Below are 24,124 nucleotides of genomic sequence, written 5' to 3' on the forward strand. Positions count from 1 at the left end.
TGCTCCCAGAGGGTCTGTGGCGGGCACCGGAGTTCAGCGTGAGGACAAGCAGGGGCCCTCAAGGCACCCCCCCTCCTCATGGGGTCCCCACCATGTGCACCTTTGGGCCTGGCCTCAGGGACTTCTGACTGCCAGCATCTCCCAGAGAGGAACCCCCAGGCCACAGAGAAAAATTCACTCCCCTGCCACTCATCCCTCTAGACCTGCCTGGCTAGAAGTGCCCCATCACTCCAACATAGCACACAGTTAATTGCAGGGGTGGCCAGCCAAGGGGAGGTCAGAGGTCAGCGGGCAGCTGCGGAGACAGGCCTCCAAGGCAGTGAGAAGGGCCTGGATTTCAGGCAAGCAGTGCTGGGAAGCCCTGCGGGCTCACGGGGCTCTGAGTAAGGTCAGGGCACTGCCCCAGTGGCCCCACCCTGCAGCTGCTTCCACAGGACAGACTATAGGGGCAGGACAAATGGAGGTTTCTGCAGGCACTGAGTGGGCGAGAGGGTAGCAGGGATGACCCCCAGGTCTCTGGCCTGGCCCCACACTCCGGGAGCAAGATCAGGCTGGGAGTCTGGGGGCAAAGGGGAACCGCAGGTCCATTTTGGGACAGAGGAGTTCTGAAGCCCCTTTAGGACATCCATGAACAATGTAAAGGAGGCTGCTGGATCTGCCTGCCTGGCCCTAGGATGGGCTCCATGGCTTTATGAGCTGCAGACAGGAAAGTGAGGGGCAAGGACAGGGCCTGCTGGACTAACTCAAGCCTCCAATGGCCCCTTAGCTCCCTTTGCCTCACCACACCCTCTGAGGTCGTGTGCATTCATCACCCCATTTTCCCTGGTGGGTAAACTAAGGCACTTCATACAGAGGCTCCGTTACTTGTCCTAGAATGCACTGCACAGCCAGACACTGGACTCTGCCCCATGGCTCATTTGAGCTCCCATTCACAAGCCCCAAAACCCAAACACGAGTCACCGAAAACCAAGCCAAGCCCAGGAGACAGGAGGCAGAGAGTCAGCCCCATGGGTCCCTGGGAAATATACCCACATGTGCACTCCAGTGGGCAGCTGGCTGTGGTCTCATCTCATTCTACCCGTGGCTTACTTTTTCCCTCACTTCCTTTCCAGCTCAGAGAAATATCCCAGGGTCAACAGAAGGAAGCAGAAATATCCAAAAGCATCAGCAGAGCGCCAAGGTTGGAACAAGAGCCCAGAGGCCCCTAAGTGTTGACACACCCTCAGCATTGCTATGGCAACAATTCCAAAATCCCTGGGCCCTGGCTACAGCACAGACGGAAGTGACACTCCACCACTGGGAGTGCTAGGTGTCACCTATCCGATTCCAGGGCCTTCCTTCAGGCCAAGTGGTTCACCAGGGCCCCGGGGCCTCCGATAGGGATATTTCACCTTCCAGGTTACTGACTGTCATCTTCCTGAGTCCAACCCAAGGCCTAAGTGTGTGCTAAGTCGCTTCAGTCATGTCTGATTCTGTGCAATCCTATGGACCATAGCCCACCAGGCTCCTCTGTCTACGGGATTCTCCAGACAAGAACACTGGAGTGGGTTGCCATACCTCCTCCAGGGGATCTTCCCGACCCAAGGATCGAACCCAGCTTTCCTGTGTCTCTAACACTGACAGGCTAATTCTTTACCACTAGAGTCACCTGGGAAGCCAAAGCCCCATCCCAAGATGGACACCCAACGACCCAAGTTCTTGCCCTGGGTATGACCTTTGTTAAAACACTCCATGGGGCCAGACTTTGGCTTCCCCTAGAATTATCCATCAGGAAATCACCCACCCCACCCCCACCCCCACAGGCACTCAGGAGGAACAAACATGGAAACATCTTGCAAGTGTTTTCCCTTTTCTTTGCTCCTGTCTGCTCCAGCTCACCCTTCAAGAACTGAGACAACTTTTAGGAATGCATATGATAAGATAAAATTCAGAGAGCAAGCCCAAGAAGAAAAATCAGGGACGAACCAATCTGAAATCAGGATGAAGTCCAAAACACAAACCAGATTAGACTGCTGAAGGCAGGCAGCAAACTGTGGCTCTAAGCTTCCTAGTGGCCAAAGCAAAGAGGGAAACAAGATGGGTTCTAAAGTGACTTTGCAAAAAGTGTGAAAACTATGTAGCACCAGGTGTTATAGCAATTCTTCAGCCCTGGACAGAAGAGATTATTATAGCCTCAAACATCATCTAAGAACCCAAAAATCCATGCCAAAAGTCAGCTGCCTTAACCGTCCCCACTTTCCTATTGCATTCTACAATAGCATCAGCATAACTCAGCAAGAACGGCAAGCCAGGCAAGAATAAGGGTTGTTTGCTGTTTTCGTTTTGTTTTTAATATTTATTTATTTATTTGGCTGTGTCAGGTCTTTGTTACAACACCCGGATCTTTTGTTGCAGTGCACGGATTCTCTAGCTGTGGCGCGGGCTCAGTAGTTGTGGTATGTGGGCTTAGTTGCTCCATGGTATGCAGGATCTTAGTTCCCTGACCAGGGATCGAACCCACATCCCCAGCATTCTAAGGCAGGATTCTTAACCACTGGACCACCAGAGAAGTCTCCAGAACAAGGGGTTTTAGGGCCCACTTGGTGTGACCCTTAAACTCACAACCCTCTTAAGGGCCCCAGTTTCGCATAACCCTTCAGATTATGCTGAAGCTAAAAAGAACATGGTAGCTATCGGGGGTCGGCAAATGTAAAGGGCAAGAGAACCAATATTCCATCTTTTTTCAGCCTTCCAGCTTCTGTCATAACTCCTCAATTTTGCAGCTACACCTTAAAAACAACCAGAGACTGTACACGAATGAATGAGCATGTGTTAGTCACTCGGTCATGTCCGACTCTTTGCAACCCCATAGACTGTAGCCTGCCAGGCTCCTCTATCTAAGGGATTCTCCAGGCGAGATACTGGAGTGGGTAGCCATTCCCTACTCCAGGAGAATCTTCCCTACCCAGGGATCGAACTCTGGCCTCCCACATTGTAGGCAGATTCTTTTCCACCTGAGCCACCAGGAATAGCTGCATTCCAATAAAACTTGACAGCAGATGCTGAAATTTGAATTCCACTTACTTTCACATGTCACAAAATATTCTTTTTTTTTTTCCTACCATCAAAAAAATGTAAAAACCATTCTCAGCTTGGGCATATAAAAACAGAAGGTGGGCTGGATTTGGCCTGCGGGCCGTAGTTTGTGAACCCCGGCTCTCTATATATTTCAGAATAAATCAAGATGTATTATAATTTAAAGGAGGAAAGTAAGACATAAATATGGTGTGATACCATGTGTGTGCTTGTTTTTAACGGGAACACACACATCTATGTCCCCTGTGAGGCGGACATATGGCCGGAGTATCTCCGAGAGGAAACCGTACCCGTGTGTATCTGCCTCGGGGGACACAGACAGAAGGCCAGGAACAGGAAGGAGACTTCCCTCGACACCTCCTGTGTTCTGTTTTAATTTTTTTAACAGGCCCATGCTTTTTCTTTTATTAAAATAGGTTTTTATAAAGCCCAAAGCAAGTGGCAGGGTTGGAGTACATTGTCATTGCTTAGTCACTAAGTCGTGTCTGACTCTTTTGCAACCCCATAGACTGTAGAGCCCACCAGGCTCCTCTGTCCATGGGATTCTCCAGGCAAGAATACTGGAGTGGGTTGCCATTTCCTGCTCCAGAGGATGTTCGCGACCCAGGGATCAAACCTGTGTCTCCTGCATTGGCAAGCGAATTCTTTACTGCTGAGCCACCAGAGAAGCCCTAGGAGTATATCATTTTGGGGGTTTTCTGTATTTTTCAAATGACAAATAAAAAGCAATGCTGTCTCCTCATCCAAAGTTAATCTAGTTGTTATCAACATGGAAAGATATCCATAATGTGTTAATTCATAGCAGGAAAAAAGTACAGACCAAGACAGCCCCTATGGGAAGCAGGCCTGCTCAACGTATCTACAGGTGTGGACACAGACAAGGTAGGAGTTGGAATATCATCTCTACAAACCTGAGATTCTTCTGAGCCTGAGTCCAAGACTCATGAACCTCAACTCAGCCTCCAGTGGGAGCTGCCCACACTTTGCACAGACCTGGGGTTACCTCCCGTGCTGCAGGAGAGGAAGTAGGGGACACTTGAGCCAGCTCCCCAGTCTCAGGGATGGTGGCCTGGTAGGACCAGAAAAGGTGATAACGTCTAGTCAGTGGCCTGAATTCTGGCATTTGGCCCTGAGTCAAGAAAGAAGGGGAACTTCCCTGGCGGTCGAGCGGTTAAGACTCTGTGCTTCCACCGCAAGGGGCCCGGGTTTGATCCCTGGTCGGAGAACTAAGATCCCACAAGCCACAAGACAAAAAAAAAAAACAAAACAGAGAAGGCGAGGCTCTATCCTCAAGTTGCCCAAGAGGAGCAAAGCCCACTAGTCATATTTTGTGGATGCTCAGCCATTCAGTCATGTCCGACTCTACAGACCCTTCGGACTGTAGCCTGCCAGGCCACTCTGTCTATGGGATTTTTCAGTCAAGAATACTGGAGTGGGTTGCCATTTCCTTCTCCAGGGAATCTTCCCAACCCAGGGATCGAACCCGCGTCTCCTGAATTGGCAGGCAGGTTCTTTATTGCTGAGCCATTGGGAAAATCACATTTTAAATGTATTCAAATCAAGTAGTAAATAACATTCCAATCCTAGGTTGCATTCGCCTCATTTGAGGCGCTCAGCGCCACCTGTGGGGAGTGGTTAAGGTGCTGGGCACGCAGGACAGGTCTGGAACATTCGCACCATCACAGAAAGGTCTCCTGGACAGAGCTGCCCCAGAGGCTGGCAGGACAGGAGGAGGTGGGGACATGAGGAAGGTGGGCAAGGGAAAGTGGACGGAGGGCTGTGGAGTCCAGGCCAGCACCCGGGAGAGCCTCAGGCTTTGCCGGGAAACAGGATCACAGAATGTGGAGTGTCCCTCCAAGATGACAAGGCTCTGGTGGCTCCAGGCAGAGAAAAAAACACACAAAAGAAGGAAAAAATCAGCTGCTGAGAGTCAGGCCCTGCTCCCATACACTGAATCTTGTTTCATCATCCAGTCTCGGGCCTTGTGATCAGGGCAGCCATCAGACACAGCCACATTTGGCTTTTTAAATGTAAGTTAATTAACATGAAATAAAATTACCAGTTCAGTCGGCACTAGCCACATTTCAAGCGCTCAAAAGCCACACATACCCAGTGGTTGCACATGTGTATATGTGCACTTAGTCGTTCAGTCGCGTTCGACTCTTGGTGACCCCATGGGCTATAGCCCAGCAGTCTCCTCTGTTCATGGGATTCTCCAGGCAAGAATACTGGAGTGGGGTGCCATTCCCTTCTCCAGGAGATCTTCCCGACGCAGGGATCGAACCTGGGTCTCCTGTATTGCAGGCGGAATCTTTACCGTCTGAGCCACCAGGGAAGCCCACCTCATGGTTAGGGGACAGCAAAGGTCCAGAACGTTCCCCACCATTACCAGGAGTGCCAGGACACTGCAGCCCTAGATGGTCTTCCCAGGGGTATTATTTTGCACACCCCACTCCCCCATTTAAGGATAAGGAAACTGAGGCCAAAAGGCTTTTAATGGAGGGGAGCAGGATTTGAGCCAGGTCTGATTCAAAGGAGCCCTTTTGAGAACCACCCCCCATCCCCAGGGGTAAGGGGAAGCTCAGCCCTTCCCCAGGAGGCTCCCTGTGTCCTCCCCATCAGTCTTCCCCCCACTTTCCAGGCTGCCTGAGCCCTCCAACTTCAGTTCCCAGCAGGCACTGGGGAATTAAAAGCAGAACAGAAAACCTTGGCCTTCAGGGGCCCAGGTCAACCTGGGCAGATCTGGGAATCACCAACCAGTCGGACAGGAGAGGAGCCTGCTGCCTCCAGAGAGCAACAAGCCCAGGCGTGAGGTTCAAGTGAAGAGATTATTCCATAAGATTCTTCCCAGCAGCCTTTTAGAAAGAAGAATAGCTTGCATCCAACCAGCCCGTCAGTGAGGACCTAGGTTGAACAAAAATTCTACACGGTGGAAGCCTCCCCTCTCCAACGGTGGAAGCAGGAGGGAGGGGCAAAATAACAACAGCTCCTATGATATATCACGACATCCATTGAGTCCTCATAACAATAAAACCAGAAGTAGAATCATCATCCCCATTTTAGAGATAAGCAAACTGAGGCCCAGAGAAGTTAAATAACCCATCCAGAATCACACAACTAGAAACTGAAGAGCTGAACAGTAAACCCAATGCTCTAGCTTTCTGCCCTTTAATCCTCTCCCCCTACCCCACGGCCCTAGTGGGTAATATGCCCATTGTACAGACCAGGGCACCCAGACTCTCAGGGGGGCAGGGATCAGTCCCAGGGCACTCTGCTTGCACATGGCTAAGCGGGGGTGGCAACTCACTGGAACTTTGCAATGATCAGTGGTGCGAATCTCAGACAAAACACTGCCAGACTGTCCTCTGCTGTTGGTTTAGGATGATTCTTTACGGATCTCTGAACCGAAAGTTCCCAAGTTCCCTCCCCCTGGGTGTGGTGGTGGGGAAGTGCCCAGGCAGAAAAGCCTCACTTTTGACTAAAAGAAAGACAGTGATGATGATTTTGATCATCATAAGAAAGGCATACTACCTTGTGACCTTGGGGCTGGCCTGGCACCTCTGACCTGCGCCCTCATCTGTATAACCGGAAAAAGCTGTCATCCGCCCCAGGACTTCTCAAGGTCTCCAGCTACAAAGAACCCCAGGGCTGCCCGCCAGCTAGCAGGAGCTCATCTGATGCAGTTTTCTGGAGTCCCATAATACGCCATGCTAAATAATTCAAAACCATGTTTTCATTTCAAAATAAACACAGCCCTGTCGCCACAGCGAATGCCAAATTTGCATGAATGTTTAAGATAAAATGAGACTTCAAAGGAACTTCAGACCTGCTTCTGGCACTGTCCCCCTCCCCGAATCCTGGGGAGAACAAGTTCTCAGTCTCCAGCCCCGCAGGGCAAAGATCTATAGGTGCTGCTCAAATAAGAAACATCATTTCTTTCTTCCTGTCTTCTCTGGCAGCTCTACTGAGCAGGTCTGCAGTACGTTTATTCTTGCTGCACCAAGGCGGCCATGAGTAATCCCAGGTCTTAATTCTTATTTCCACATCCAAACTGTGTGACCTTGGGCAAGTCACCTAACCTCTCTGCTTCATTTCACCATACATAAAATGGGATGATATGAGCCCTGACTTCACAGCGCAATAATGAATAGTAAACAGATTCCTGATGAAGGTGGACCTGGCACATAGTAAGCACTTTATATATGTTGGCTGTTATTATTGGATTATTAAATCATATTTAGTATTTTTCAGCTCCTGAACCAAAACTTCACTTGACAGGTTGTAAAGTCCCTTCCCCACCTCCAAGGATCCTCCAAAAAGTTTTGCCAGATGACCTTTCCTAAGCATCACTTCCTCGGGGGACTCTGCATACCCACTCATGGAAGAAGCCTTTTAAGAGGACTCCCCTGGCCTGACCCTAGGCAGCCTGGCCCTCCCCAAGCAGGCAACCCAGGCTCCCGTCCCCTCCTGGCCCCCTTCCCTGGGCTCCCAGGGCAGAAATGACCAGTTCCTCCAAGCTGTTTCCCTGGCAGGGAGTCTGGTCTTGAAGGTATCACCTGGGGAGGCTGCTGTTGGCATAAGAGAGATGAAGAGGAAATAGAGGAGGAGGGAAAAACACACACAAATAAAAGCTCTCAGCCCCCTATTGTCAGAGGCAGCATTTGATGTGGGGGATTTACGGTTCAGAGAGCTGTTGGAAGGAAGGGGTGAGAGCTCTAGGTCTCTTGCTGGAGCATCTCTGCTTCTTACAGAAAGGAGACCCCTCCAGCTGGGTTATGCCTAGCAGCACTCCCCCACTCCCCCCGCCCCGGCCCCGCGAGAAAAAAAATTCTGAGTGAACCAACTTTTCCACCCACTGCCAGGCTGGGAACACAGCACAAGCTACCCCACCACCAACCACCTGGCAGTCAGAGGAGATCGGGTCCAGGCAGCCTCCATCCAGCCTGAATGGCAAGAGGCTGGGGGCCGGGACCCCTGGGGCCTCTTTCCAACGCCAGCCAGCGGGCCAGTGTGAGCCCGGCCAATTCCCCCAACCCCCAAGCCGGGAGAACAATCAAGCCTTCCTTGCTCGGGCCTTTCATGCAGCTAAATTCGTGTTTGCAGAGCCCTCAGAAATCTTTAGGAGGTGGTATGAGTATTATTAATTGGGGAAAAAAGAACGGATTATGCCAAATAAATCCTTCCCACGTAGCCAAACCCTCGCTGAGGAAAGGAGGGAGGGTGCGTGCTGCCCCTTGAGGGGGTCTCCATCCCTCACCGGGGCCTGACAGCCACATTACCATTTACATGGCTTTATCAATAGTATTGATCCCAGAGCAAGCGTAAATAGCTCGGTGGGAAGAGGCGGGGGCTGGGGCCCGCTGGGTACCCGCCTCCACGTCTGGGCACCGCAGACTCCCCGGGCACCCGGCGGCGGCGGTGGTAAATTTCCAAGCAAAGACAAGGCAGCCGGCGCGAGGAAGCCAGACAGCGCCCGGGATGCCCTGGCAGCCGCCGCCACCGCCGCCTCCGATTCCTCGCTCACCGCAGGCGGCCGGCCCCAGCGTGAATCCCACAGCCGGACTCAGTCTGTGCATCTGTTCAGTGGGCTGAAGGCGCCGCCTGCCCTTCTCAGTCCTCATGGGGAAAAGTCAAGGGGTTGGGGGGTGGGTTGCAAAGAAGTCCCTCTCCCTTCACCACATCTTCTGGCAAAATGCACGGCCGCCCCTTCTCATCAAATTTCCAGGCCACTGGAGTAAAGACCAAGTTTTAGAACTCAGGAATAATAATAACAACAGTAACTGGTGATACATATACAAGCACCTTCTATGTATTTCCACCCTCGGTTCTCACAACAACCCTCTAAACTCGGTATTATTATTATCATCCCACTTTGCAGATGAGAAGCCTGAGGCACAGGGAGGTTGAGTAATTTGTCCAGAGTCACACCGCCAGTAGTGGCAAAAGTGTGATTCCCACCAAAGGCGATACGTTGCAAGAGCCGGCTGTGAATGGTTCAGCTCCTCGGATTCAAGGTCTCTTACTTTCTCAGAGGGCTCTCCCCCTACACTTCAATCCAAAAAAAAAAAAAAAAAGGCCACCCACCACGAGGTACATAACAATGCCCAGGGACGTCCTCCCAGCTCACTCCAGGCCAGGAGAACCCCTTCTATCAAAGCAACCGCGGGGACCCAGATCTGGTTTAAAAAGGGCAAAGTCAAGGCCACGGATAACACAACCCCCAACAAGCCCAGAACTCCCTCATCCAGCCTGCAGGGCTCCTCTCCCCGTCCCTCCTCCCTGCCTCCCTCACACATCCTTCCTCCAAATCTGCAAAAGGGGAAAAAAAAAAAAAATCATAATAAAACCAGTTCTCACCAACAGGGGGGGAGGAGGAGGGGGAGGAAGCGAGGAGGCTGAGCCGACAGCACAGATCCGCCTCCGCTGCCTGCACCAGACCCTCAGAGAGCCGGAGCGCGCGACAGGCGGCTGGAGGGCCCTCGCTTCCAAAAAAATAAACCTACAATGTAAAAATAACGCCGGGCGCCCCACGCTAATTGAGCCCGTGCGACAGCAGCTCACAGGTACAGCGTGTCTCGCCTGCCCGCCCGCCTAGACCTCTCTCGCTCCCTCGAGCTTTTTCCTACAAGCGTCCGGGGTGGGGAAGGCGCGCCCCACGGGTCTCTCCCCTCAACTCCCCGCCAAGTCTCCGGGGGTGCTCCCCCAGCACTAGGACCGGGGGCCTCCGGGTCCAGCCCAAGTGGGATCAGTTCTGAATTCCAACTTCCCAAACTAGTGGCATCCCAAGTATCCGCACAGCCCGGGGGAGGGACCAGGAGGCGGCCCCATGAGGCGTCACCAGCCGCGGGAGGCAGGCCCAGACACCAGGAACACCGGCCCACGGGGGAGGGGGGAGCAAGGGGCGCCTCTCCCCGGGGACCCCGACCCAGAGCCCTCGGACCCCTCGCCCAGGAGCGGCCACGCCAGAAGCCCCCCGCCCCCCGTGGCGGGAACCCCTCCCAGGCGCCTTCCACAGCAGCCAGGCCGGGGAGCCGAGGGTGCCATCTCCAGGGGCACCCCCGAGCTGCACTGACCGCTGGAAAATAAGGCGCAGTGTCACCCCCCAAGTCCAGGGCTGCTTGGAGAGGAGGGAGGCGCATGGCGGCCATGCCCCCAGGGCTGTGGCACACGGTGGGGGGCTGTCCTGCGCAGTTCCACGGCACCCCCCCCGTCCGCCCACCCCCCACGCCACTTCCCTCCTTCCCGTCCCCTTGCAGGGGAGCTGGAGTTCCCCTAAGTTCCCCGGCACCCCCACGCACGCGGGCCGCAGTGTCTATGGGGCGCCTCGGTCCCCAGCAGGCCACCCCCCGAGAGCGCCAACTCGGGAGTGCAGGGGCCCCGCCAACTCCGCCGCGTGCGCCGACCGATCTTCCCCGATTTCCCCGGAAGCGCGCCCCGCGCCTCACCCCGGCCCTCCACGGGGACCCCCGGCCCCAACTCACCTCGCTGAGGTGGCGGCGGTGGCGCCCGGGCTCGGGGCGCGCTCGGGCCGCCCGGGCGCTCAGGCAAGTGGCGGTGCAGATCGGGCTGGGGGCGCGCAGCAGGCCCGGCCTCCAGCCGGGGCGCGATCCTCCCGCCGCCGCCTCCTAGGGCGCTAGCCCCGGGTCCCCGGGCCGCAACTTGGCGCGCATCGCGGGGGCGCAGGGCGCGGGCGCACGGCTCGGGCGGGGCGCGGGCGGACACTGGGCTCCGATGCGGCCCGGCCTGCCCGCGGCTCCGCTCCCCGGCGGCGGCGGCGGTGGCGGCGGTGGCGGCGGCGGCGGCGGCGGCGGGAGGGGGAGGAGGGGGCGGGGCGGGAGCCCGGGAGGCGGCGGCTCGGCCTCCCGGCTCCTGGCTCCCCGCCCGCACCGACGCGCCCCGGCCCGGCCCCCTCGGGCTCCTTAAAGGGCCCACGTCGCCTCCCCCGGGCCTGCGCGCACCCACTCGCGCGTGCACACGCTGCCACACAGACACACACACGCTTGGGCGCGACGCCGAGTTTCTTTTTAGCAGCTCCCTGAAGGAGGAAGGAGGGGGAAAGCGCCTCCCCATCCCGCCCCCTCCTCCTCCTGTGGGCCGTGCGCCCTCCTCTTCCCCAGCCCCAGATACTTCACTCGAAGTAGCATCGCGTTTCAGCTATTAAATTATCAGTCTAACTCTGGAGTGACCAGTGGATGGGCAGGGGGCGTACGAGGAGGGCCACACACAGGACCTTTAAGGGACCCACACAGATGCGAGGGGACACACGCGGTGGAGCTCGCTCTGGGGGGTCTGGCACACAGCAGGGCGCAAGACTCTCACCAGTGGACCTTCACACACTGGGCCGCAGAGAGGAGAGCTAACCCAGGTGGGCACGCGGGGAAACGCGCAACCACCCTCCACCCCCCACCCCCGCCCCGCAGACGTGAGCGCAGCCTGGGACGCAGACTCCTAAGACATAAGGTCACCCGCAGATAAACAAACGCCGACACAGACAGGAGTTCACGCACGCGGGCGAACACACACACACACACACACTAATGTCCGTTTCTAGAGGGCGAGGATTTCTATGTGTTCCCTGATCTTTCCCAGTTAGGGACGCAATGTATTGCAAGAACTCCCAGTTCGGGACTTTCAAGGGACACAAACGCAGACACACGATGCTGCAAGTGTGTGGCGGGCATGAGCGGGCAGGGTCAGGGACGAGCCCACATGTGGACATTCGCCCGCGCACACGCAAGCGCTCACCGCTCCAACAGGAACCCCCACGGGCAGCCCTGACAACCGGTGTGTCCTCATTTACCCCCTCCTGCCCCTCCCGGGCTGCTTTCTCAAAGCCAGGGAGATCTTTTTAAACAGCAGAGGGCACCGGGAGCCCCAGACCGGGACCCTCCCTCCTCCTCTGCTTTCCCCTAAGATGTAAGAGAGTTTGAATTTTTTTTTTTTTTTTTTTTTTTTTTCGGTTCAACTTTCCTTTTTTGGAGCGACGTCTCAGCAGATTCAGTTCTGCCATCTGCCAACATCTGAGAACCCCCAGGGGGAGTGGGGAATGGCTGCGGTGGGGAGGCGGCCATGCGGTTTCCAGGGGCAGGGCGGGCCTCCGCCTCCAGCGTGCCTGCAGGGGTTCTCGGCCTCCGTAGTAGCAACGTGCCCCTCTTGGCCCCCTCACGCTGCTCGGGCTCTTTTTTTTTTTCCTGGGGAGGGTGCGGTGGGAAGCACCTGAGACTGACAAAATCTGGGAAAAGGGAAGTGTCTGGAGGGGCTGAGGGATGGAACAGAAGTAGGGGGTCTCAGGTCAATGAATGTCTCCTCCTTTCCCACCCTGGCCCCACCAGCTCCAGAGGTGCCCAGCCAGACCATGGGAATCCACAGGCCAAGAGCCAGACCTAGGGAAGGAAGGACTAGCCCTTCAGAGGGGCCTGGAGGAGGGGATGAAGGGGAGGAACTGGGGGGGGCCGTCCCACCCCACCAGGCAGACTCGGAAATCCCCACCCACGTGTCACCTGGGAACACTCTCTGGGATTTGCATTTCAATGAGATTTGGTTCTGGGGTTTGGCACCGAAGGGTGGGGAGGGGGTTGCTGGGGGTAAATTCAGGGGTTCCTTCTCCCAGCTTCTGCCTCCCAAGTGTTGCCATTGGGCTTTGACTGAATCTGGGGGAATAAGAGGTCAGGCAGGCAGGGGGACTGTCAGCTTTGTAATGTCCTGAGGTGGAAGGTGTCACTTGGAAACCCCTCAAAGAGTCAAGCAGAGACTCAACCATCCTCTACCCTCTGGACCTACCAAGTTACAGGTGGAAACGCCCAGACCCCTAGAAGGGGCAGCATTTTTCTGCAGAGGACCTGGCCTCTTCCTTGCCCACTCCTGTCTCTCATGATTATTAATCCCATCCTCAATGGACAACAGGGAGCAACACAACTGCTTGTTCTCAGAGTTCATGAACTCCCCCCAGAAATCCTCAGATGGGGGGTCGGGGGCTCCTGAGATGGGTCCCACGATGCAGATGGGGAAACTGAGGCCCTAAGAGATTGAGAACCTAAAGAACTAGCTGGGCTCACTCAGCTAGCGATTCCAGATGGGTGTTCTGAGCCCAGGCTCTGGAGGGATGAGCTGGAAGAGATCTCTACATCAGGCTCCCCACAGATTTCATCCTGTGCCCTGATTGCTACTCTGTGTTCTGTATGTTTCACCACTGCACTCTGAGGGGCAGCCCCAGGGATCCACTTGTAACTAACAAGAATAGCAGCTTTGAAAAACCCTCAAACACTCTGGAGTCCAAACAGTCTCTCTGGAGGGCCCCTACACCCCTTGGGAATAAGAGCTTCCCAAAAAGTTCATTAAGCCTTCATGAGGGAAAGACTTTCCATATACCCATTTCATGGGTTGGGGGGACTGAGACTGAGTTAGACAGTCACTGGAGGACATTATAAGGACATCCCTTAAGTGACCCGGGCCAGATCAGAACAGGTGAAGAAGGAATGTTACATGCATCGAGGGAGCTCTGGCTCCTAAGGAACCAAATTCTGCCTTAGGCTTGGATCCTGCTGTTGCCTTCCCAATCCTTCAACATTTCCCTCCTAAATACCTGGCAAACTATTCAGCTCACCCCTGCCTCAGGACCTTCGCACTCACTTTTCCCTCTGCCTGACACAGGAATCTAACTTTGAGTTCCAGGTTAATACTGCCTCCCTAGAGAGGCCCTCACTGACCCTCAATCTAAAACTCCCGAGGCACTCACAAACCTACCCCCCTATTCCTTTTCCTCATCTTTTTTCACCACCTAAAATTATCCTGGACATGTCACTTAAATATTGTCTTGTCATCAGAGTGTTCGCTCCATGAGAGCGGAGACCTCATCTGTCTACTCACTGCAGTACCCCCAGCACATAATAGGCGCTAAGTTAAAGTGTACTGAGAATGAAGGAATGAATGAATAAATGAATTACAACCCAGAGGAAAATGGCTGGGTGTCAGACTTGGCCCTGGAGAATCTAGACGCAATTGGGCATGACTGGCCTGTTTTCTAATACTCACTCCTCTGGGATATTTCAGAGTTGAATCTTTCCTTCCCTCTGTCTATCTCATCCTCTAGGTGGAGGGTGGGGGGTGGAGGGTGGGTTGGTTAAGGGGCCTCCCTGAACAGGACCCAGGGCCTGACACCTAAAGATATCCCATTCAGGGTCACTGAGTCCATATAGGCAGCCGCAGTGTCGGATCCAACTTCCAGCCACTCCAAGTGGGTCTGCCCTGAAAATATGCCCGCCCTGGGCAAGCCTGGGGAAACCAGGCATTTAGAGGGTCAGATTGAAGGCTTCAGGGCATGGTGCCTTGAGCCGCTTTTTTTTTTTTCCCTTCAAGTTTCTATTGCTTTTATTTTATTTTTGGCCGCAACTTACAGCTTGCAAGATCTTATTTCCCTGACCAGGGATTGAACCCTTGCCCCCAGCAGTAAAAGTACTGGGTCCTAACCACTGGACCACCAGGGAATTCCCAGCCCTAAGCCTCCTTGACTCCAGTGGCCCCAAAAGCTCCCCAGACTGGCCATCTGAGCACCCACGAAGGAAACCCCTCATTCTCGGGACCTCTGTCAGTGACAACACGAAAGATGCCTGGATGAGCATCACAGGGGCAAGACTCCTATGCACATCAGAACAGCATACACATAGGAGATCTTACACACCCTTTTCATACTTTTGTTGTGCCTTAAAATGCAGTAGTCTTGCCTGGAGAATTCCATGGACAGAGGAGCCTAGCAGGCTACAGTCCATGGCATCGCAAAGAGTAGGACACAACTGAGCGATTAACACACACACAAAATGGGGAGGGTGGGAATTCCCTAGTGGTCCAGTGGTTGGGGCTCAGTACATTCACTGCTGTGCTGGTCCTGGGTTCGATCCCTGGTCAGGGAACTAACATCCCACAAGCTGTACAGCACTGCCAAAGAAAAAATAATAATGATAAATAAAAGGGAGAGGGCAAATGTAAAAGCCCGAAGGGCCTGGCAAGAGCAGCAGGCTTGTGACTGGAGGAGAGGTGAGTAATGGTGTGGGTGGGGCCTTCGGGCACACCCCCACGCCTGTCCTAAGGCACTCAGAGTCACCTTGGTTAAAGCATAAGCACGGCCAAGCCAAATACCAAATGCCTGGGTGGGCCAGAGTCTGCAGGGGCAGCTTGTTTGTGACCCCGGCAAAACCTTAACTCCCCGGGCCGGTTTTCTACTCAGTGACCCGCGCTTTCTACCCCAAGTTGAGGGGCCAAGTAGGGGCAGGAAATAGACGCTTCCTAAGGTAACAGGAGACCCTCTTCCCTAAGTGTGGGTGGTTGTTGAGTTGCTAAGTCATGTCCGACTCTTCGTGACCCCATGGACTGTAGCCCGCCAGGCTCCTCTGTCCTCCACTATCTCCGGAGTTTGCTCAAACTCATGTCCATCGAGTCGGTGATGCTATCTAACCATCTCATCCTCTGCCGCCCCCTTCTCTTTTTGCCTTCAATCTTTCCCAGCATCAGAGTCTTTCCCAGTGAGCCGGTGTGGGTAGGAGGAGGGAAAGCCTGGTTTCAATGCATGCATCCCAGTTTTGGTTATTCAGGATGTATTTTATTTTAAGTATGTACTTATTTATTTGACTACAGTGGATCTTGGTTGCAGCTTGCAGGATCTTAGTTCCCTGACCAGGGATCGAACTAAGGCCCCCTGCATTGGGAGCTCGGAGTCTTAGCCAGTGGTCCACCAGGGAAGTCCCTCAACGTGTATTTTAGTAAGCGCTTCCTGTATGCCAGGCACTGTGAGAGGGAAGAGTAAAGGAGATCAAGCTGAACCCTCAGGAACTGGCATCAGGCAGGGAGTTGACATTCAAAATACAAAGTTATGTCACCGCCTGTGTGCTAAGAGCCCTTTAAAGGGAAGGAAAAATGCCCTGGTGCTCATAGGAAAGTTAAATTTCAGGACACAGAGGATTTTGGAAGGGAGCACATTTCCCCAAATCCCCATCCTCTCCTGCACAGGGGAGTCCAGAGTTCCTCTCCAATCTCGCAGTCTGACAAAAATATCACTGAGAATGTCACCCAGGGCCCCCAGCCACCCTCCCCCGCCTTCCCTGCAAGAAACTGCCGTGTCACCCCCGGCTTCCTCTGATGTCTGCGCTTTTATTTATGACACTGTGTGCATTTCAGAAAGAAGGAAGCAGGGAATGAGATCAAGCCCCTGTCTGATAGGCCTGATTACCTCTGAAGATAAACAACTCCCTTTCTCCCAGGGCTGCATTTCTGGGGTGTTTGCCGCCCATCTGCTTGCATCTTTGCTCTCAGGAGCCAGTGGGGTAAGAACAGAGACATCCAAGGAGGACGAAGTTCCCCCCAGCCTTGCTCACGGCGGCCCCAGGGCGAGCTGCCTGAGTGGACGTCAGTGGGGCAGGCCGTGTGGAGCCTGGGCATTCTTCCAATGGAACAGTCGGCAGCCGTGGAGGAGCACAGAACAGGCTGTACATTCTGATGGGGGCAGAACTCCAAGATACATTGTTTAGCACAAAAGCAGGTGCAGACCTGGGCGTGCAGTGGGGTCCCTTTTGTGCACAGAAGAGCAAGGGGAATCAACGGTGCAGCCACATGCTCATCTGTGCGTGGCTACTTCCAGAAGGGTATTTATAAACTTTGGAGTACCTACTCTGTTTTGGGCACCATGTTAGCTGGGCTCAGGGAATTTGGCAAAGTGACCAAGACAGGCAAAGTCCCTGCCCTCCTGAAGCTGACATTCTGAAGGTGCAGATGCATAAGAAAAACTAAACAAATGTATCATATGCTGTATTGACAGGTGGTCCGTGCTCTGAGAAAAAGTAAATCAGGAAAGGAAGACACCATAGATGTGAGGGAGGGAACCATGCATGCAGTATCTGGGTAAAAGCAGGAGTGCAGAGGCCCTAGGGTGGGAATGTGCCCGCAATATTTAAAGAACAAGAGTGAGGCCAGTAGAAGAATGAACGAGTGGGCAGTGAGGATGAAGGGATGTCCTAGGAGCTTGGAGTGGTTAACAGGACACATGAGAGACTGATACCAGGAGTTGCTTCTGGGTGGAGGAGGGATGCCTGGGAATTGGGGTTCAGAGGCGGAGGTGGGGGATGGGGGGGCATTTGCTTTGACCACATCCCCTGTGGACTGTTTAAAGTTGCATAATGAAAGTTCTTTCTTTTCTTTTTTTTTTTTCCTTTCTTTTCTTTTTTTTTTTTTAGTTTGGACATCTGGTTTTGGACATCCCCGCTTGCGCTTCTGGATTTTTTTTTCTTGAGATTCAAGGAGGTCTCCTTTCCGGCATCTTTGCACCACATTTGCTGTTTTTCAGCCTCCCAGAGAATGTTAGGAATTAGCCCCTGGGTGGCCTGACCTCCTGGTTGGGCCTGGGAAGCCAAGCAAAAGCCCCAGCCTTCCCAGGGTGGCGACGACACGGATGTCCGGACAGTATAAGAATCTACATTGCAGTGGTTACCACACGTGGTTCTCAGCGCAGCCCTGGCCTGAACAGCCCCACGTATGGGCCCAGAGCACAGGCCCCTGGTCAAAGCAAGATCAGAACCCAGAGGCCTGTCCACAGCTGGCGAGGCTCACAATCTTGTGTGTCCCTCCTGTGTCCCCTCTGGCTTTTACCCAACAAAATGAATAATAATTCTCATTTTAAAAATATCAATGTGATGGGTTCAGCTGACTGAGAAAGGCCCTCCAGGCCTCTCAGCACCCTCAGGAGGGCCCAGCACTGAAGGCCCAGCACTGTTTGTGCAAAGGGTACAGAGTTCTGCAATCCCGGGGGGCGGTCCATGTAACAGGCTAGAGCAGGTTGAGATGGAAAGGATCCACAGCTTTGAATCAGACAACTCTGGGTTCAGCTTCCAACTCTTACACCTCATTAAGTCACTCAACAAACATTTAATAGACTGGGCCCAGGATCCAGCTCACATAGAGCTTCCTAGCAGGGCAGTGTTCATCCCTCCCTCCTCCTGGCATGTCTTCTGGATGGCATAAGCCAACAAGTATGCTTTCCAGGGGCTTCTCAGGCAATGCTAGTGGTAAAGAACCCAACTGCCAATGCAGAAGATGCAAGAGAAGTGGGTTCAATCCCTGGGTCCAGAAGATCCTCTGGAGGAGGGCATAGCAACCTACTCCAGTATTTTTGCCTGAAGAATCCCATGGTCAGAGGAGCTTAGCAGGCTATAGTCCACAGGGCGGCAAAGAGTTGGACATAACTGAAGTGGCTTAGCATGCACGCACGCACATGCTTCCCAGACTCCCTTGCAGTGAGGGTTCTGTGTGGGTCCTGGTTCCGGCAATCCGTAGGTAGCATTAGAATTCAGAACAGAGTTCATGGGGTACAGAGAGGGTCTGGCCACTGAGCTGGGTGCACTGCAGCAGGGGCGCAGGTTCTGGAAGTGGCATCTGGGGGCAGCACCTCACTCAGAGGGCGGCTTCCTGCCTGGGACAGGGGACAGAGCTCCCTGGCAGCCCAGCTCTGCCGCGTGTCTCTGAGTGTCCTGTCTGGAAGCTCTGCCTCAACGACATAGGCAGCTCACCACCCTGACTTCTGTGCAAGATTTAGGGACTCAGAAAACAAACAAGCAAAGGAAGAAGGAATACAGTAAGTCCCCTACATACGAGCCTTCAGGTTTTGAACTTTCAAAGATGCAAATGTGTGTACCAGCTGTTGTACTGCCGTACTTTTCAAGGTCCTGTGCTGTAAGCTTAAAAATGCTAGACTTCTCTGCTGGTCCAGAGGTTAAGAATCTGTCTGCCAATGCAGAAGACACCGGTTCGATCCCTAGTCCGGGAAGATCCCAAATGCTGTGGAGCAACCAAGCCCCAGTTGCATAACTACTGATTCCCACCACAAAAGAGAGTAGCCCCCACTTATCAAAACTAAAGAAAGCCCACATACAGCAACAAAAGCCCAGCACAGCGAAAAATAAATAAATAATTTTAAGACTATTTTTCTTTTTAAAAAAAATTATTTATTTTTAATTGAAGGATAATTGCTTTACAATATTGTGTTGATTTCTGCCCTACAACAACATGATTCAGCCATAGGTATACATATGTCCCCTCCCTCTTCAACTTCCCTCCCACCTCCCACCCCCCACCCCATCCCACCCCTCTGTTCTCTTTATTTTTTGTGTTTGTTTTTTATGTACCTATTCTTTGTGTGAAAAGTATTAGAAACCTATTACAGTACATTGTCTACAACTGATTGTGTTAGTCGGGTACCTAGGCTAACTTTGTCGGACTTACAAACAAATCGGACTTAAGAACATGCTCTCAGAACAGTAATCATGGGCGAGTGATTCAACTTGCTTCCTAATCTGTAAGATGGGGAACAGTAACAGACCCTCCCTCCCAGGATGACTGTGAGAATTAAACAAATTAATGTGCATAGATCAGGCAGTGTCTGGTACATAGTGTTATAAGCATCAACTGTTCACGGTATTTCACTGAGCCTCCCAAGAACCTGGTAAGATTGGGACTGCTACCATTCCCACTATACAGATGAGAAAACTAAGGCACAGCTGAGGAAACTAAGGTTCAGAGTGGTAAATCACCAGCCCAAAGTCATCAATGGGAAGCAATTCACATTTAAGCCCAGCTCCATCTGACTCTGGAGCCTTCCTTGTACCGTCCCACAAGACCCAGTTGGCTCCTTGCTTTGACTGTAGTTCCCACTATTTACAGGAGACATTCATACCAGTGATGGAATGGGGGTGCAGGATTGATATCCCCATACCCAAAAATATGGCTGCTCACTGTCCGCACCATGGTCCCCTGTTCATTAGAACATTACCCAGAATCTGGTGGGTAGGAATCATCATTGTCATTGCACCTGCCATGCCAGAACAATCCATTTTACTAGACAATGTTGAAGAGGCAAGAAAAGCAAGAGGGACAGCAGCAGGGGAGGGAAAGAGCCTGGGAAGCCCATCCTGGTGAGTCTCCCCCTCTCAAACTCTGCTCCACCGCACTGGCCTCCTCAAACACGTCCATGATGCTGCCTCAGGACCTTTGCACTGACCGTTCCCTCTACTTGGAATGCTTTTCCCCAGATGGCCATGACTTGATGTCTCATCTTTTACATGTCTTTGATAAAATGTTATCTTCCTTGGGCATGCTAAGTCACTTCAGTCATGTCCAACTCTTTGCAACCCTGTGGGTTGTAGCCTGCCTCTGTCCATGGGATTCTCCAGGCAAGAATACTGGAGTGGGTTGCCATTCCCTTCTCCAGGGGATCTTCCTGACCCAGGGATCAAACCCAGTTCTCCTGCATTGCAGACGGATTCTTTACCGGCTGAGCCACCAGGGAAGCCCTTTTTTTTAAAAACAAGCCCCCCTCCAAAGCTCCCAGTCCTCCTCTCCTGCTTAAGTTTCCTCCTCATGTTTATCACCTAGGGACCTGAGACACACTTCCTAATTTCACAGGGACTATTTTCTGGTGAGCGGCATCAGACAAAGAAACAAATCCCTATACGATGGCAAGTTCTGCCAGTGCGGGAGGCATGGGTTCGATCCCTGAACTGGGAGGATCCCACATGCCGCAGATCAGCTACTCTAGAGCCTGAGAGCGGCAACTACTAAGCCCACGTATAACAGCTACTGAAGCCTGTGAGCCCTAGAGCCCATGCTCCACAACAAGAGAAGCCAGCGCAACCCGAGAAGCCCGCACACCGCAACTAGAGAGTAGCCCCAGCTCACCACCACTGGAAAAAAGCCCACACAGCAACAGAGACCCAGCCCAAGCACGAAGATCCAACACAGGCAAAAATGAATAAATAAAATTATTTTAAAATATATATAATGGCATGTTGTAATGCCAGCTAGTATTGAAGGAAGAAGAATAAAGCAGAAGGTGATACAGGGAGGTCAGGGAAGACCTCTTTTTTCAATGTTTAGTTAATATTTATTTAATTAAATACATTTTAACATTTAATTTAATAAAATTTAGTATTTATTTAATATTTATTTCTAAATATTTAAAAAATGTATTTGGCTGCACTGGGTCTTAATTGTGGCACGTGGGATCTTCGATCTTCATTGCAGCATGCGATTCTTTAGTTGTGGCATGCGGAACCTCTTAGTTTCAGGATGCAGGATCTTGAGTTGTGGTGTGCAAACTCTTAGTTGTGCATGTGGGGTCTAGTTCTCTGACCAGGGGTTGAACATGGGCCCCTGCACTGGGAGCATGAAATCTCAGCCCCTGGACCATCAGGGAAGTAAGTCCCTGGGAAGGCCCCTTTGAGTGAAGGGAGAGGGCCAGCCACAAGGATATCCCTGGAAAAGGCATTTCAGGCAGAGAAAACAGCAAGTGCAAAGGTCCTGAGGTAGACTGGATGAGCCTGGCAAATCTGAATGGCCTTGGCAAATCCGAATGGCCACACAAGGAGTCCAGACTTCCCCCTGTAAGCACTGGGGAGACCCAGGAGGGTTTTCAGTGGGACTGTGGTCAGGTCTGGGTCAGGTTTCAGAACAGCTCTCCCTTTGAGCAGCACGAGGTGGGAGGCCTTGCAGTGAGAAATGATGTGTCAGGTCAGGGGCAGCGAAGTGGAGAGGAGGAAACAGATGTCTGGGAGGTTCAGCAGGCAGGATGTAAACCACCCATCCCCCCACCCCCAGCATCCCAGTGCAGAGAGGAGACCTGCAAGGCTGGGTGCAGAGACAAGTCTGGGCCAGGTGAAGGGAGTGGAGCCCCTTTGTACCTGTAAAACAGTTTGCTTTGGCAGCTGCGTGGAGAAAAAATTTCAGTTTATGCTCCCTGCAATTCCTTTGAAGTTATTTATGGAAAGGCTTACACCAAGGCTACAAGGCCCATCTTGTTCTCAAGGCCATCAGTGTCTAAGTCAAGCTGGTGAAGGGTGTGCAATGTAGGTGGATCAAGCCTCCTCCCATTCCATCTCATGCTCCTTCTTATCTTCTGCATGCCTTAGTTTCTTTCTCTGTGAAACGGGTATCATACAAGCCCTTTCCTGTTGGAGTGAAAAGCCCTTTCCTCTTGGAACTGAGAATTAAATGAGATACTGATATAAAGGCTTTTAGCATAGTGTTAGAACCACAGAAATGTCAAGCATTATTATTGGTTATCAAGAAGAGAAGAGGTGGGTGTGAGCTGGAGGAATCAGGATTGACTTCCTGTCAGAGGCATGACTACTGCTGGGACTGGTTAATAATGGCTAGAGCTGATTGCAAGTTTACTCTTGAACTTCCTGAATCTGTGCAAGGATCCTTGGAGGTAAAAGCAATTATCAGCTACTTGGTATAAATCTCCTTGTCGCTGCTATAATGAATTGCCACCAACTTAGGGGCTTGAAACAACATAAACTTATTACTTTATCCTTCTGGACATCAAAAGTCCAAAAATGAGTCTTACAGAGAGTTACAAAATCAAGGTGTCTGCAAGGTTGGAGGCTTTGAGAAGAATCTGTTTCCCTGCCTTTAGCAGCTTTTAGAAATTGATGATCCTGCATCACTCCAACCTCTGCTTCTCCATCACATCTGCTTCACTGACCCTCACCCTACCACCTCTCTCTTACAGGAGTCCTTGTGATTACACGGGGCCACCTGGATAATCCAAGATGATCTCTCCCTCTCAGGGTCCTTAACTGAATCACAGGTGAAGTCCCTTTGTCATGTAAAGTCACATATTCACAGGTTCCACGGATTAGGATGTGGACATCCTTGAGGAGGTCATTATTCTGCCTATCACTTCCATCTTATGCACAAGAAAGCAAAGGTGTGATCATCAGCCCAAGATCACACGGCTTAAGAGTAGAGCACTGGCCTTGAACCAGGTCTGTCAGACAGCAGAGCCTACAGTCATCACGCTTTCAGGATGCTGACTTTTGCTGTGTTTACTATTTGAACCAGCATTTGGATGCTCCAGACACTCTGCTTCACCAATTAGTCAGCAAATATTAATTGAGCACCTATTTTGTTCCAGGTACTGATGATAAAGCAGTAATCAAGACAGGAGAACATTTCTGTCTGTAAGAAACTGACCGTCATTCAGTTATATCCATTACAGCCAAGTAACAAATCCCAGGCTTCCCACGTGGCTCAGTGGTAAAGAATCTGTCTGCCAGTGCAAGGAGATTCAGGAGACTTGGGTTTGATCCCTGGGTTGGGAAGATCCCCTAAAGGAGAAAATGGCAGCCCCTTCCAGTATTCTTGCCTGGAGAATCCCATGGACAGAGAAGCCTGGCGAGCTACAATCCATAGGGTTGCAAAGAGTCAGACGTGACTGAGCTCACATGCATTATCACTAATTAACAAATCCTAGCACAAATCATCTTGAACAACGAGATCATTTGTTATTTCACAGTGCAAGAAATCAGGAAGAGCAGCCTATACTACAAAGCCATAGTCATCAAGACAGTATGGTACTGGCACAAAGACAGAAATATAGATCAATGGAACAGAATAGAAAGCCCAGAGATAAATCCACGAACCTATGGACACCTTATCTTCAACAAAGGAGGCAAGGATATACAATGGAAAAAAGACAATCTCTTTAACAAGTGGTGCTGGGAAAATTGGTCAACCACTTGTAAAAGAATGAAACTAGAACACTTTCTAACACCATACACAAAAATAAACTCAAAATGGATTAAAGATCTAAATGTAAGACCAGAAACTATAAAACTCCTAGAGGAGAACATAGGCAAAACACACTCCGACATAAATCACAGCAGGATCCTCTATGACCCACCTCCCAGAATATTGGAAATAAAAGCAAAAATAAACAAATGGGACCTAATGAAACTTAAAAGCTTTTGCACAACAAAGGAAACTATAAGCAAGGTGAAAAGACAGCCCTCAGAATGGGAGAAAATAATAGTAAACGAAGCAACAGACAAAGGATTAATCTCAACTCCTGCAGCTCCATTCCAGAAAAATAAATGACCCAATCAAAAAATGGGCCAAAGAACTAAACAGACATTTCTCCAAAGAAGACATACAGATGACTAACAAACACATGAAAAGATGCTCAACATCACTCATTATCAGAGAAATGCAAATCAAAACCACAATGAGGTAC

The 24,124-nt window shown here is 51.9% G+C and overlaps 1 protein-coding gene and 1 non-coding gene across 21 annotated transcripts in view; both read right to left on the minus strand.

Moving 5' to 3' along the window:
• Nucleotides 1–10,865, minus strand: part of NCOR2 (nuclear receptor corepressor 2) — a 233,643-nt gene extending 222,778 nt beyond the window's left edge. For 9 of the 20 annotated variants that reach the window (XM_043902062.1, XM_043902066.1, XM_043902060.1 and 6 more), the window contains exon 1: nt 10,557–10,864. The gene's annotated coding sequence lies outside the window, so the exon portion shown is untranslated. Of the gene's footprint in view, nt 1–10,556 lie in introns of all 20 variants that reach the window. The other 11 variants (XM_043902057.1, XM_043902059.1, XM_043902065.1 and 8 more) reach the window with 2 other exon arrangements.
• A 3,620-nt stretch (nt 10,866–14,485) lies between these two features.
• On the minus strand, nt 14,486–14,558 carry TRNAK-UUU. Its single transcript has one exon. It is a non-coding gene; the product is annotated as a tRNA-Lys (tRNA).
• Between the last annotated feature and the right edge of the window lie 9,566 nt (nt 14,559–24,124).

Source organism: Cervus elaphus, chromosome 5 (genome assembly GCF_910594005.1).
Source record: "Cervus elaphus chromosome 5, mCerEla1.1, whole genome shotgun sequence".
Classification (NCBI taxonomy): Eukaryota; Metazoa; Chordata; class Mammalia; order Artiodactyla; family Cervidae; genus Cervus; species Cervus elaphus.